Source organism: Lissotriton helveticus, chromosome 6 (genome assembly GCF_964261635.1).
Source record: "Lissotriton helveticus chromosome 6, aLisHel1.1, whole genome shotgun sequence".
NCBI classification, from domain to species: Eukaryota; Metazoa; Chordata; class Amphibia; order Caudata; family Salamandridae; genus Lissotriton; species Lissotriton helveticus.
Window position 1 is genome coordinate 395,457,088 of NC_136067.1, and position 17,075 is coordinate 395,474,162.

A 17,075-nucleotide genomic window follows, 5' to 3' on the forward strand; every position below is an offset into this window, starting at 1 on the left:
TGTTGTACATCAGCTCCCCCCAAGGGCAAGAGGACACAGGAGGAGGGTGCTGTTCAGGAGGATGCAGGCCAGGATCGGGCAGGCGAGGGCTCCTTTGCTGGCCCCAGTAAGTTTAAATTTTAATAAAGAGTACCTATTTTTTCCTAGCGTTCCTCATTCGATTTTTTCTAAATCGTCTTTGATCTTCTTGTAGACTGGATATAAATTCTTATCCTGCCTCGAATATGACTCCATGTGGTATTACTAGATTATTCTTATTAGTCTGTCTGTGTAGCTAACTAAGATTGGACATTTGGCAATTCCATTGTACTCCCATTCTATTCAGCAATAGCTCTATGCACTGTCTCCTTACTGACTAGATAGTGTGGCAGAGTCATTTAGCTCCCGAAGTCACCGATGATTGATCCCCAATGATCTTTAGATTATCCTACGCAGGACAAGAGTACGGAGTCACAGTCAAGAAGTGTCAGAGGCACTCATGCTTGCAAAAATTCCAAAACCTTTAGCTCATCCACTCTAGTCTGGAGGACCAAAAACCACAGAGTCTATTTAAGTTTAATAGCTTTATTAAAGGTAAACACATTTATTAAAATCAACTTTGTCATAAAACTATTTAACTGAAAATGGAAAAGTGGTTAGTGCTGACGATTAATTGGACACATTTCCTGTGGTCGAGCCGAGCTCTCACCTGGTTTGAACTTGATCCTGGACTTGTGTTCTTAGAAGTCAAGCTTCTGTCTGTTAGGAGAAAAAGTGGTGCGTGTTAAAAATAAAAAGCAAGCATTCATCAGTTGTGCATAAAAGTGCAGCAAGACAACAGCCTTCCCTGGAAAAAGGGACATTTTTACTTTAGAGTAGACAGTCACAAATTATTACATTGTATTCTGTTTTTTTAACATTTCTTTATTACTCCTAGACCAAATATTATATAGTAGTGAGTGGTGTATTCTAACATTCTTAAATGTACTTTGTAGGTGGAACATCTGGTGGCGGGGCCAGCGCGGAGGTGGCAGTGTTGGGCGAGGACTCGGAGGACTCTGGGGAGGAAGCGGTGCAAGAGCCGGCGGACGGTCCTGTGGGGGTTCCCACGGTGGTGGCGGGAACAGGTAAGCTATATATTCCTTACTTATTGAGATTGAAGACTGCATAGTGTGCTTTCTGCACAGGTGTATTACAAATCAACCAGGTAGTAGCCTCCTCGAAATGTACTCCGACTTAGCTGTGAAGTTTTTGGTGAGAAGAATCCCAATAAGATCTTAGATGAACGTGATGGATGGGATGAAGGAAAAGCGAAAGAAGGGTGTAAGTAAGTGGGACGCGAAATTTTATGATGGCTGGCAAGGAAGAACGATATGTGTTTGCTTGGCCCCCGAGGTGGCTGGGAAGGAAAGAATATGGTATGGTGCATGGCTGGGTCAATGATGAAGCAAGGATGGGTGGAAGGACAGCAGCCTGGGTGGGTGAAACAGAAACTGTATGTGTGCGTATACTTTGAATGAATGGATGCCTGGAGCATGGTATTCTCTGACTCTTAGATAGCACATGTGTATCTAGAGAGAGTAGATGGTCGCTGGATGAACTAAGTGTTACCTTGAAGAGCATGTACCACCGCACCCGCACGTCCGTTCCAGTGTAGGGAAGGCAAGGAAAAGAAATTGTAAATGTGTCCAATACTACCATGAATAGTAGCAGTACTTTGTATTGCAACTGCAAGCACAGCATATATCCGGTTATTACGGTGGACACTCCGTACCTCTCTTAATAACTTTAGTTTAGTTGTAGTACGTCATTCATGTGTGGGTGTATCACTGTTCACTCAATATTAAGCAAAGCACCTAAAGTCATCCCATATGTCATCAAATACGTCCCATGTGAAGTGATAGATAATCAAATTATTTAGCTTCTTCATTTTCCTTTTCTAGTACTCATTTGCACTGTAGGGTGAAAGGTAAATTAATTAAGCAGTAGCCCTTGTAACAGAGTATTCTCAGTGCCACCCATAATCGAAAAGTAATAGCTTCACCACCTGCATGTACTGGACCGGTACAGTAACGCCAGTGTGTCTCACTCATCATGGTGTGCAACTGTTTTTCTCGGGTGCAAGTTCACTGTGCTGCCATTCTGCCGGCTTGCATAAGATAACGTACCAATTTTCCTAAACAAGAGAGAAGAAGAAGAATAAGACTGGGGTACTGTCATAGTCGACTGTAATGGAAGTCCATAGTGGTCGTAGAATTTGTTCATTAAACTACCACTAATGTTAGAGCAAGGATGCAGAAGTGGGAGGTTACATAGATACTGTCCTCAATAGTTATGTACTGTGCTTTCAATTTGCTACTTGTACTGTGACCCAACTTTCGGCTCATTCACTTTGTGTTATTAATGCTAAGGAGCATTGGTTACAGACTATGTCTTTCTTTCTTCATATAGTTGCTCCTTCCAAATCAACATCACGGAGGGAGCAGGCTCGAATGGCCCGGCAACGGAGGCTGGATGCCACTGTCGCCGAATATCGGCGGCTGGTGGCCCTGGAGGAGGAGGAGGACACGCAGTCGACCGGTGCAACCACCACAACATCCTCAACTGGGACAGCTGCATCCTCCTCCGTGACCCCACGGGCCGCCAGCATGCGCAGTGCTCCAGCGGTACAGAGCCGGGCTAAGAAAGCCAACCGCCACCGCCAAGCAGCAGAAAGACCAGCTGCCCCCCACAGGAGCTGCAAGGCACGCCAGCGCCGCCTAGGAGTCCGAATGTCCTACCTGGAGCAGGAGGTCCTTACGTACAAGAACTTGGTGGAGGGCCTCCGCTTCGACCTTGCCACCCTCCGCAAGGAGTATGATGCCCTGGCCGCAAAATTCACCAGCACCCTCCAGTAGTGGAGTGTCCCTTGCCCTTTTTTTAGAGACTTTTGGGGGGTGGAATTTGGGAATTGGGTTCTTTTTGGGACTTTTCAAAGACAATCGTTGGGGTTAGGGAGGGTCTTGAGGGAGATTATTTTGTTAGCGCTACATAAATATACTTTTTTGAACTTTATCTGACCATACCTGTTTTTTACTGCTTTTCAGTCTGGTGGGTGGGGGACGGGTGTGTAACAGTAAGTTTGTTTTCCTGAACAGTCGTAGGACTTTAGTAGTACTACCGTCAATCTCTCGTCTAGTCCTAATACTCCATTATACTACCTCCCACCAAACGCTTATCTTACCTGTAATTTGTGTTAGAAATTAGGGCTAGGCCCAGGGCTGGCTCCACGTGAAATGGGGATTAACGTTGGCAATCCTGGGCGGGTGAAATTTCCTCATTGCGGTGGTACTAGTGGTGTGACACAGTGGCAGTTGCATGCCTATGGAAAAAAAGAAAACGTTTCCTGGTTTGTCCTTACTGTAGCATTACAACAGTTACGGTATGATCGAGAATATAGCAGGTGACAGTACACTAGAACAGTGCCATAATGTAGCCTAACAAATGGTAAAGTATTTGCTTGCAAGTATAACTAGTACTTGCGTTGAATTTATTTGACATTGGCTCCTACTACTAGAAGAAATAGTACTGAAGCTGAGTAAGTCTAGAAGATATCCTCGTATTCCTTCGCCAGCCTGTTGCTATGACCTTATCCTCCCCAGCAAGTGTGTGGAATTATTGATGTCATTTTAGTCAGACATCAAGCAAAACAACACAGCCCGGGGGAAGAGGGTTAGGGTTTGGAAAATGGATGGGAATGGGGGTTTCTTTTTGGGTAGGTTTTGTGGAGAGAAGAAAAAAAATGCACAGCCTGGACAAACAATAATTGAAGATAAAGAAATCTTTTGGTACAAACTAAAGCTAAGCACATGCAGTCACACTCATAGAAGAAAACAATGGATACTGTATCTGTATTCTGTATGTTGTTGGAGTTGTCCTGTTGAATTTGGTAAGTAAGTTGCATGCAGCAAACAATTCCTCTTATTAGCGGCACTCCTCCATTCCAGCTGACGCTTCGTCCATCAATGTTGGTGACCACTGACAGAAGACACCCTGTCCACTGCCTGCCTGGCGGATGTTGACTGAAACCCGGCCTGTAATTATTGAACGGAAAACAGGAAGTGCTATTACAATACCACTGAAAAATAAATAAAAGGTATGTACGCTGTGTGGTGCAAAAAGTCACACTTTGATTTCCCTAATAGACCGTACAATATTTTTGAAATTGCGTGCTCTGTCTGAGTCACCTTTTTAAGGATAAATAAGTATGGCCAAAATATTATAGCGGATCTTTCCCCTCAAGGTAGGTGTACTGTAAACTGTGTTTTAGAACACAATTTTACCTTCCCAGCAATGCTCCCACCAAGAGCCTTACTAAAGCCAGTCGCAAAAATGTAGAAGACCCCCAATCAGATCTCCAAAAACGATGCCTAGCAGAAAAATGGTGACAAAACGTACTTTGAAAGTAACAGTAGGCCCAAATACACCCTTACCGACCGTGGATTGTATTCAAACCACTTGCAAGCAAGCAAAAGTATCCATAGCCAGCATCGCTCCAACAGTGCTCTAAAACCCCAGAACTGCGTTGCAATAGAACACCCCGAAACACATGCAATCCTGCTGCTAGGGCTAACCCTAACGAACCCTAACTTACAAAAAGTGCCAAAAGGTGTTTCCTTATGGATTTTGTCCAAAACACTTCTATCCGTTATTAGACCTTCCCAGGAATGCCCCAGCCAAGACCCGCCAACCCACCCGCAAAAAAGCATGCGACAACACCCCCAAACAGCGAAAAAGATAAATCTCATACTTACTATATCTCTCGGCCTTCAGTCCAAACGCGCTGTGCAGCTAGGTCATCATCATAACTCCTGTTTTCCACCACGGATTTCCTGAAAAGCAAATGCAATCAAGATTAGACTGTCGCAGCAGTGCTTCGACAGAGACCCCGGCCGCAACCCACCCACGAACAGCAGGAAGCCCCCCAAAACGCTACATTGAGCAAGATGTCAGAAGAAATAGCAAAAAAAACGCTTTTCCTTAAGGTTTTTGTCCAAAACACTTCTATCCGGTATTAGACCTTCCCAGGAATGCCCCAGCCAAGACCCGCCAACCCACCCGCAAAAAAGCACGCGACAACACCCCCAAACAGCAAAAAAGCTAAATCTCATACTTACAATATCTCTCGGCCTTTCGTCCAAATGCGCTGTGCAGCTAGGTCACCAATCATCATAACTCCTGTTTCCCACCACGGATTTCCTGAAAAGCAAATGCAATCAAGATGAGACTGTCGCAGCAGTGCTCCCAGACCCCAAAACTCACCCACAAACACCCGGAACCCCGCCAAAGAGCACCTCAAAGGCAAGCAAGTCAGCAAAAACGGCAAGAAATTTCCACCTCATATTTGGTCCAAAACACTTTTATCCATTATTAGAGCTTGACAGCAATGGGCCCAAAGCCGTCAACTCACCCGCAAAGAAGTAGAACACCCCCACAAGTGCTGAGTCTTTCTTCATTGGGCGTAATCCAGCACTCTGCTTTGAGGGAAATCGCAGTCTGGAGGAGGAGGATAGAGGAGCATGTTCTTCTGAACTTGTGAACCTGAGGAATGTAGACTGCGGCACCTTCAAATCAATAAGCAAACAAGTGAAGACAGTTCTGCTGATGGGCTTGTTTTTGTGGTTAGGTGATTAAAGTTTGAATTAAATTAACTGTGCAAAACAAAGAAAGACAGACACACAGGAATAAAAGTGAATAAGGACGAAAAAGAAAGTTATTGATTCATTGTCTCATTTTCAGGGCTCGCTGTCAGGGAATAAGAATAAGAGTTCGTCATCATACTCTGCGAATTCAGGCAGGATGAGGTCAGCGTCACCGACAGAGAACAAATTCCCTCATCTACGTTGCTGTCCTCCTCGTCTTCATGCGGCGTGCTTTCTCGTACTTTGTAATCTGGTGGTATGAGGTGCTGATTCATCTTGATCATTGTTAGCCTCTCCACATTTTTGGGCGAGAGGCGGCTCCGTTTGGGAGTTACAATGCCACCAGCAGCACTGAAAACACGTTCAGAAGACACACTTGCGAGTGGGCAAGACAAGTAGTTTATAGCCAGGTTGGAGAGCTGTGGCCACAATTGTTTTTTGCCATGCCAATACTGCAATGGCTCATCATTAAGAAAGACCTCTGTTGAGTCATTCAGATAGTCCTGCACCATCGACTCAAGGTCATCAGCGGTTCCTCCACTTTGCTTACTTTTTGCTGTGCCTATGACTTTTTTTCGAGAACCATACCCAAGCAAACTTAGCCAATCCTCTACAGCAGCCACTGTTACTGTTGTGTGTGGTGCAGATGATCCAGTTGACGGTGTCTTTAACGGCTGAGAGGTCTCTTGTGCCCCAGCCACAGGTGCAGAAGTGGATTCTTGTGACTGGGGATGGCCTGCTGATGCTGATGCTGATGTACTGCCTTCTCCTTCAATAACCTGCCGTTCTTTTTCAAACCTCTTGGCTGACCAGGCTAGCCAATGTTTGTACTTTTGAACATCTTCATCAGTAAAAGGAAAGAATGCTTCGCCTGCCAGCGCCTTTTTGTAGCGTGGATCCAGAATAGTAGCACAAATGTAATGCTGTTCTGACTTGATCTTTTGAAGACGTTCATCACCACGTAGGCGCTATAATAATTTCTCAGACAAAATAAAAGGGTCTTTTTTTTTTACATCTTTTTCAAACTCAGAAGACACCGCCATCAGTTGGTGCTCCAGCATGCACAACAATGGGATAGCTTTTCCCAAATTACAGTCCTCCTGGCTGACTGCACGCGTGAAGAACTCAAAAGGACGAAGCATGTCTGTCAGGCTTTTAACTATGTCCCATTGCGCCGCAGCCATCCGCAGGTCCTCCTTCTGAGATGTACCCTCTGTTAAGAAATAGGGATCGAGTACCGTATACTGCTCATACAGACGCTCAAGCATGTAGAAGGTTGAGTTCCAACGTGTTGCCACCTCCTGGATGAGTGCTTTCACTGGCATTCGACGTTCAAGTAGCAGCCTCCTCAGATGCTTCCGGGCCTTAAAAGAATGGCTGAAATGGTTGCACATTTTGCGGCAGGTGGCCATTACCGCGAACGCCGCACTGTCTCTATCACTCAAGAATTTTTGAACTACCAGGTTGATACAGTGCGCCAAACACGGCACTCTGAAATAGCCACCCAGCGACATGGCCTTAACTACATTGGCGCCATTATCCGTGGAAACATAACCAATCTGGCGTTTTTTTGGGGATAGCATTTTCGAGACCTTTTTGTTAAACTCGTCCAAAATGTTTTCGGATGTGTGACTTTTCTCCAAGCCAAACATGGCTAGTGTTGCATGTTTCCGAGCAGCTTTGAAAACTTGGTCCGGGTCAACACCTGCGTTTAGCTTTGCTTTAACACCTGAAAAAGAGACCCAGTGTGCAGTGATGCACATGTAATCAGCGCCTGCGCCACTGGTCCACATGTCTGTTGTCAGATGCATTGTGTGAACAGCACTCTTCTGCAAAGCTGCCCCAATCGCCTCCAGCACATCTTCATGTAGTGCTGGAACCGCAACTCTGGCAAAATAGAACCGGCTAGGAACCTTCCATTTAGGGCAGAGCGTTGCCACTAATTCTAGAAAACCTACCGCTTCTACAAAAGAAAAAGGGAGAAGGTCCACAGCTAGCATTTTAGCCAGCTTAGTGTTATACAGACGCGTCAGTGGGTGGTTGCGTTCATATGGCACGTCTGAAGAAAACATGGTTCTAATGTTGCCCTGGACCAAGCATTTACGGGCTGATAATGACTTCGTTGACCCAATTTTGCTCGCTGGTGAACTTTTGTGCGTTGGTGTCTCACTCGCTCCAACACTCTTAGTGTGCCTCACATTGGGTGTGCTGCTGACAGGGGTACTGGGTGTAAGGGATGTGTTTGACACGTCTTCTTCCTCCTCGTCATCATCAGATGCAACATCAACGTTTTCTTGAATTCGGGCTTCCTTGATCGCATCTAGGTGCGCAAACCATTGGACAGTGTGCTGTCTCCTAAGATGACCTCTCTGGCCTCCGGTACCATAGTTGGTACCTGACTTACCACGACTAACTGCAAGCTTACAAAGGGTACAAATGGCAAACTTTGGATTTTTTTGACAAACAGTAAAGAAGTCCCAAACTGGGGACTTGAAGTGTCTGTGGGGCCTGGAGGAGGCGGCGATACTGGTGGTGGTGGTCATGAAGCTAATGCCAGTTGAAGTGGAGGATCTGGATTGCCCAACTTTTGTACGTTGTGCACTTTCACCGCCACTAATTAAGGTCGAGGTGGATGGAGGTGCCTTCTTGCCAGAAAGAAATATGGAAGCGGGACGAGTTGGTGTACTACTTAACTCCAATGATTGTGGTGTTTCCACTGCCTCCTCATCGACAACATCATCATCATCACGCTCAGCAGCTCTTCGGGCTAGGGTCAAAATGTCTGTTTGCTGCATGCCCGCTGGGGCTGCAGTGACCTTTATGATGACTGGGTCGTCGTTGTCAGAGTCTTCATCAGCAACAGTATCCGCCACTTCTTGTTGAGCCTCATCACACTCCATAACTCTGAGACTTTGGACGAGCTTCCTTTTACGCTTAACTACCTTTGTCAGATCATGGTGTGCCTCACTGTCAGACGGCAGTGGTGCTGGTTCCCAAGTTTGATCCATATCATCAGAAGGAGGTGTGCGTGAAGAAGATGTAGACACCACCCTTGATCTCTTCCTTGCTAGGGGTGTGGAAGACAATGAATGATCATCAGGAGGAGTGGCTTCCTCAAATGATACCTCGCCTTGATTGTCGATTTCCTGATGTGCCCCTACTTCGGGAGGAACAACTATTGTGGGCACTTGTGACCCTCCATGCACCTCTGCTTGCGCATCTCCTTGCGCTGCCTCTCCTTCCACATGTACTTGGGCTTGTACTTGCACATGTGATTGTTGTTGCGGCTGTGGTTGTTCAACACTCGTCAGATGAGCTACAACAACCTGTGTTGATTGAGGGACATTGCTGCTGCTTTCTTGCGATGAGCCAACATCACTGGTCGATGGTGATTGAACAAGTAGATTGGCTGCCTCTGCAGCACTCAAGGGCTTGGACTTAAGTTGGCGTGGTGGTGGTGGTGGCACTGAGCCCAATGGAGCGGGGGTGCTGCTGCCAGCTTGGTCCCCAGCAGATCCCGCTGCTGCTGCAGGCATACTTTTTTTTTTACGCCCAAAAAAAGGGGCGGGCGGCACACCAGTCTCCTTGGTAACTTGCTTCTTCTGCTCCTTACTGGCACCTTTCTTGCTAGAGGAGCTACGGGTAACTTTTTTTGGGGCCATCTTCTTCAGAGCAGGTCAGAACAGCAGGCAGCAGTTGCACGAGTTGCAGAGTTGTCTGGGTCCAGAGGTGACGTCGCGTGACGTTATGCTGCACACACACACCGCTGCAGGACTTCTTCCTGGCACTGGTGGTTCTCTTGAGTCTTGTGCACCTAAAAGCAATGGAAGACAGAGGAACATCAGTTCAGTTATACACCCCAAAAAATCGACAAAACACAGAAAAATCAGCACAATCCCATGCCATCCATGATGTTTACATTGAAGACACCCCACAGAAAGACTAGGGCCATGCAAGTATGCAACACTCACTACCCCTGGGCATAATGGATGAAAAGTAGGCAAAATTAGTGCAGGCATCAGACACTGCCTCTCTTCAAAATGGCCCCTTACACCCCAAGCCAGTCCACATCAACAGTACACCCCAAAAAAACAGAAAAACAGCCAAAAATCACCACAATCCAATGCCATCCAGGATGTTTACATTAAAGAGAGTGAGACCACACTACATGCACACTCAGTCCATGCACCACTACCCCTGGGCAAAAGGCCCCACCAGCAGCCCCAAAAAAACGACAAAAAACAATAAAATCAGCACAATCCCAGCCCATCCATGGCCTCAATGGTGTTTAAATTCAAGAAGACACCCCTCAGAAACACTAGGCCCATGCAACACTCACTACCCCTGGGCATAATGGATGAAAAGTAGGCAAAATAAGTGCAGGCCTCAGACACTGCCTCTCTTCAAAATGGCCCCTTACACCCCAAGCCAGTCCACATCAACAGTACACCCCACAAAAACAGAAAAACAGCCAAAAATCACCACAATCCAATGCCATCCAGGATGTTTACATTAAAGAGAGTGAGACCACACTACATGCACACTCAGTCCATGCACCACTACCCCTGGGCAAAAGGCCCCACCAGCAGCCCCAAAAAAATGACAAAAAACAATAAAATCAGCACAATCCCAGCCCATCCATGGCCTCAATGGTGTTTAAATTCAAGAAGACACCCCTCAGAAACACTAGGCCCATGCAACACTCACTACCCCTGGGCATAATGGATGAAAAGTAGGCAAAATAAGTGCAGGCCTCAGACACTGCCTCTCTTCAAAATGGCCCCTTACACCCCAAGCACATGTTGCCTGTACCAGCCAGCACTCAAGATGGCCACCACCACCACCCACATGGCCAGTCCACATCAACAGTACACCCCCAAAAAACAGAAAACCAGCCAGAAATCATCACAATCCAATGCCATCCATGATGTTTACATTAAAGAGAGTGAGACCACACCACAGGCACACTCAGTCCATGCACCACTACCCCTTGGCAAAAGGCCCCACCAGCAGCCCCAAAAAAACGACAAAAACACAACATTCAGCACAATCCCAGCCCATCCATGGCCTCAATGGTGTTTAAATTCAAGAAGACACCCCTCAGAAAGACTAGGCCCATGCAACACTCACTACCCCTGGGCATAATGGATGAAAAGTAGGCAAAATAAGTGCAGGCCTCAGACACTGCCTCTCTTCAAAATGGCCCCTTACACCCCAAGCCAGTCCACATCAACAGTACACCCCAAAAAAACAGAAAAACAGCCAAAAATCACCACAATGCAATGCCATCCAGGATGTTTACATTAAAGAGAGTGAGACCACACTACAGGCACACTCAGTCCATGCACCACTACCCCTGGGCAAAAGGCCACACCAGCAGCCCCCAAAAAACGACAAAAACAACAAAAAACAGCACAATCCCAGCCCATCCATGGCCTCAATGGTGTTTAAATTCAAGAGGACACCCCACAGAAAGACTAGGCCCATGCAAGTCACCACCCCTGGGCAAAGGGCCCCACCAGCAGCCCCAAAAAAACAACAAAAAACAATAAAATCAGCACAATCCCAGCCCATCCATGGCCTCAATGGTGTTTAAATTCAAGAAGACACCCCTCAGAAACACTAGGCCCATGCAACACTCACTACCCCTGGGCATAATGGATGAAAAGTAGGCAAAATAAGTGCAGGCCTCAGACACTGCCTCTCTTCAAAATGGCCCCTTACACCCCAAGCACATGTTGCCTGTACCAGCCAGCACTCAAGATGGCCACCACCACCACCCACATGGCCAGTCCACATCAACAGTACACCCCCAAAAAACAGAAAACCAGCCAGAAATCCCCACAATCCAATGCCATCCATGATGTTTACATTAAAGGGAGTGAGACCACACCACAGGCACACTCAGTCCATGCACCACCACCCCTGGGCAAAAGGCCACACCAGCAGCCCCATAAAAACGACAAAAAACAATAAAATCAGCACAATCCCAGCCCATCCATGGCCTCAATGATGTTTAAATTCAAGAAGACACCCCACAGAAAGACTAGGCCCATGCAACACTCACCACCCCTGGGCAAAGGGCCACACCAGCAGGCCCAAAAAAACGACAAAAATCAGCACAATCCCAGCCCATCCATGGCCTCAATGGTGTTTAAATTCAACAAAACAGTTGTATCATGCACCCCTAACCAACCCTGGTCCTACTGGATACTGTGGCTACCCACAATATAATTTATTTAATGCTCTGAAAAAGTTCCAAAATTGTACTTGCAGCAACTGTAATGCCCCAAACAAACTTACTTGTGAAAGTTGATTTCTAATCCAAAAGTGATCCAAAGACAGTCAAAAATGCCTCAAATCCAAATATCCAGCAGCACCCACAAAAAGTAATCCTTCCAGCTCCAGATCCAAATGAAAGTGACCAGGAGATGGACAAAGCACTGGGAGGAGCCTGCTGGACAGGAATAGGAAGTTGGAGACTGTGGGGCACTTCCTTCCTCCCCCCCCCCAAAAATGGACTCCTTGCAAAAAAAAGGCCATGCAAATGTCAACCTGAGGAGTGATTCTGATAAAAACCATAATTTTCTGAAGGTTTATCCTGTTTGCTGGTGATTTTCTTGTGCAGAATTGTAAAATCTCTATTTCGCGAGTGCGAGATTGTTCCTTTCCGCCGCAACTACGTGTTCGCAATTGCGAACTCTCGCGAGGTGTGCTGTGCAAGGTGGCAAGCCGCGATTACGTATTCGCGGGCGCCAAACTCCCGCGGGATCACGCAGCAAGATCTAAAATGGCGCGGCACTAGAAAAATATGATCGAGAAAAACAACTCGGCAAACGCTTAATGACGGAAAGTGAACGCCGTGCACCACGCCGCGCGCCGCAACCAAGCAAAAAATCCGTCGCGAGCGGATTCACGGATTTTTGACAAATTCGCGAGAGTTTGCGGATTGCGAATTTGCCGAATATCCGAAAAATCCGCGAGCGGAGCGGATTTTACGCCCATGCTTACGTACAGCGGGTTCCGAGGGAGAATCGTGCGGAGAATAGAGTCGTACGGTCTTTGTACGATTCGTACGGAGTCCTGCTCCTGGTACGAATCGTACTTCATCGTATATACGGGGAAGGTTGCAGGGTACGATTCGTATGGGAAAAACGCTATGTACAGCTTTTCGGAGCGCATTTTCCCGAATCGGAATCGAGCCCTAGATGTATCGAACAACATTTAGAAAGGAATTAACATCACAGCATAGAAAAACATTGGAAAAAGGAGCTCATTTGTATCTGACTTGCAATCCTAAAAAAAAAGTGGCAAATTATTCTCCGTGTGGTTCATCAGGACATAGGCACCTTTGGTTGGCAACTTCAAGTGAACGTGGCTGGATACAAGTTGGTGGCTGGTCTCACTGACATATTTAACCACAGTGGGCCAAACAAGAACCCTGTGTCAAATGAGGGGTGCATTTTGTCTGAAAAAATGCTTGGGTGGTTTTGGTAGTGTTTCTAATTCTCACCATGCATAGTCAATGCCCTTGCCAAGGATTTTGAGTCTTGGAAGTCCCCGTCCTCCAATGGAAATGTTTTAAAGTGTATTCTTTTCCACAAGTTATTTTAGTGATACTACCTTGAAGAATATTCCTCACATCTTTGAGCACATGATTTGTGGCACCACATCTATTCCAGAGTTCTGTCTGCTGTAATTCTATAAGTGAACTTTTTTCATGGTTTTAAATTAATTTATATAAATAATTAATTCACAATGTATTCAACATAAAACATTTTTACAATTCTTTAGGTTTAAATAAACTTTTTTATTTTATTCTTTACTTTACCAAATAGAGATTTTGCGGTTAGGTTGGAGATCTCCCAGTTGTAAAGAAGTGAACATTTAAGAAGTTTATAAACTTTGTGATAAATGAGTAAAAAGGTTTTATGTAAAGTATGCATGTATATTAATTTATATATGTGTTTAAACTGTAGAACACAATAGCAAAATCTTCATTAGGATGGTTGAGGAGGAACAGAAGCTGAGTTTCACAAGCATATGTCATATGAATTAATGAAAAGAATCAAAGCTAGAACATAAAATGTAAACAACATTGGGAACAATATGTAGCCCTTTGGGACTCCACATGTGTCTGAGTTATGTTGGATTGCAACATGTAATTGATAATACATAATTTTAACTTGTCCAAATTGAGCGCTGTCCCTGAAAGACTTGTACTAATTGAACTAATGTAATATTTGACAAAAAATATGGGTTCCAAATCAGTTGGTAATCACATGTCTTATATGGTATTTTTAACCCTGAGGGAGTTTGGTTGGCTCCACTCTTCATGCATGAAACAAGTAGCCCTGTAGGCCAGAGGAACTTACATTTTTTTTTATATATTGTGCATTGTTTGCTACAATATCACAAACGTACAATTGCATCTGTAACACTGATAGACAAGGGACTACAAAAATAAAATTCAATGAACTGTATTCTAACAGACATTGTTTTTATACTAATTTGTAATGCAACTTGCTTTGTGAAATGTGTTAGGTTTACCATTCAGAACCTTTTGGTTATCTTTGGCAACAAGTTCCCTTCCACAAATAGTGCTCATTAGGAATGGATATATCCTTTTGGAACGTAAGATATACTTATTGCGGTGTGCAATCCTTATGTTCCTTAAGTTGGCATCTTTTATTTTGGTATACTTAAAACAAACTATCCGATTTTGTATCATAGCTAATGAGTCTGTTGTAGGGATTCTGTTTATAATAAGAATGGTGCCTAGGATCACAGGACGTCAGAATATAGGGGCTGAATCACCGTACCACATCAGTACCTATGGGCCCAAATCTGACTAGCTTACCATTGTGTGCCTGCCGGCCTAATGTTTCTATAGTAACAGGCAAATTGGCAACCTAGAACTAGCAACCTAGAACACAAATCTCTAGTCCCCGATGGAACTGTGGAAACAGATCATCACCTTTTGTTTCTCACTCCTGCATGTCCATAATAAATGAAGGAGACACAAGAAAAGTTAAAAATATTTATTGAAATTATTGCACTCTATTATCACCCCTTCGCTGACAGGCCTTTCTCCTCCCCTGTGCTGAGCCTTTTTCGGGCTATTTGGAGTGGTTTGCGCTTAGGCACATGTAACTTTTTGACCACATTAGGTATCCACGCCAAATTTACGTCCTTTTTGTTCTTACATCATGGACATTTTAAAGGTACCCAGGGTTTATTGATTCCACTGGAGGGGAGCAAGAAATTTGCCAAAATACAGCTACATTTTGTTTTATTTGGGGGGGGGGAATGGGGAAAAAAGTGCTGAAGATGAAAGTGTCTGTTTTTTCCCCTGCAAACGGTATCAACAAAGGGTTTGTGGTGCTGAAATTGCCAACTTCCCAGCTTTCTTGGACTTTTCCAACATTTCTTACACAATCTTAGAATTTTACTGGGACCGAGCCTATTTTTGCTATTTTTTGTACTTCCAATTTCAACCTCCTTCCATTTAGTGGTAGGAATGGGTATAAAAGCAATATTGGATCCTGGAAAGCTATATATTTCAGAAACGTAGACAAAAAATTGAATTCCGCAAGGGGTCATTTCTGTAGATCCTTCAAGTTTTTTTATAGAAACTAACTGTTGAGAATAGCAAAAATTGAAAATTGACAATTAGTTGAAAAAAAGGAGCCATTTGTGCCAATGTTTTCACCTGTAACTTCAGTTTTTTAAAGCAAAATACTGTTACATCCGCTGGATCCTTCTGTGTGTGGTGATATATAAGACTTGTAGGTTTACCAATAATCTGAGGAACCCAGAGCCAATAACTGAGCAGCTTCTTGCAATGGTTTTTATTGTGTACCTGGTATATAGCTATTCATTTGGGAAAATATAAACAGTGAAAAATCGGTATAAAGACACCTATGTATTTCTGAAATGGGAACAAAATATAGAGTTTAGAAATGGTAGCAATTTGCACATCTCCAAAATTGTGGGTACCCATACTAGCATGTGAATTATAGGACATTTTTCAAAGTGCCTTCTTTTTTTACACATTGTCTTACATTTGAAAGGCAGCAATATCGTAACACCTATCGTTCTCCTTGGTCTCCCGAGTAAAATGATACCTCACTTGCGTGGCTGTCCAATGCAAAATCGGATAAAAATGTATTTAAAAAAAATGTAGTGCATAGAATTCGCTGTGCTATACCCTTAATCCCTATTTTTTTTTTAGCCCTTCCCAGTCACAGGCCATTGGCCCACCCACACTAGTGAGATACCATTTTACTCGAGCGAAAAAGGGGGACGCAGAGTGGTAGGACAGTTTTTGCCGGCATTGCGATCCCATACAAAAATGTTTGGAAAAAGTGATGTTTTCAGTAAAAAATTGAGGTTTGTAGGGGATTCTGCATATGGAAACGTCGGGCGATCTATGCAAGCCATATCTCCCTGGACTCCCCAGGGTGTCTAGATTTCAGAAATGTATAGGTTTGGTAGGCTTCCCTAGATGGCCACCGAGCACGGGACCAAATGCTCAGGTGCCCCCTTGCAAAACCAGGTTGTTTTGTGATAGATAATTGTGATGTCTCCACAATACGTTTTGGCCCCTTCCCTGCCCGGGCACTTGGCCCACCCACATGACTGAGGTACCATTTTTATCAGGAGACTTTGGAGAATGGAAGATGTGTGGAACTTTGTGGATCCACGCAGAATCCAGAACTTTCCATCACAGAAATGTGAGGAAAATATGTTTGCTTTTTTACAACGTTTGAGAGTTGCAAGGGATTCTGGAGAACAGAACCTGGTGAGGGACACACAAGTCACCCCATCCTGGATTACCATGGGTGTCTAGTTTAAAAAAATGTATAGGTTTGCTAGGTTTCCCAAGGTGCTGGAAGAGCTAGCGTTCAAAATCTACAACTAGGCCCTTTGAAAAAAAAGGATCAGTTTTTTCTGTAAAAATGTAGTGTGTCCAAGTTGCGTTTTGGCCCATTTCCTGTCATGGGCACTAGGCCTACCCACACAAGTGAGGTACCCTTTATATTGGAAAACATTGGGGGATGGAGGGTGGGTGGAATTTTGTGGATCCATGCAGATTCCAGACGTTTCCATCAAAGATATATGAGGAAAATAATTTGGGGTTTGTAGGGAATTCTGGGTGACAGAACCAGGGGAGAGGCACACAAATCACCCCATTCTGGATTCCCCTTTGTGTCTAGTTTTAAAAAATATAGAGGTTTGCTAGGTTGCCCTAGGTGCCGGCTGCGCTAGGGACCAAAATCCACAAGTAGGCACATTGTGACAAAAAAGTCAGTGCCTGGTGGGCTGTCTGCTACCCTAGAGGGTCAATCGGGGGGGTTGCACCGATATGCCCCCAAGGGGGCTAGAAAGACTGTGGCTATTTAAGTATAAAAA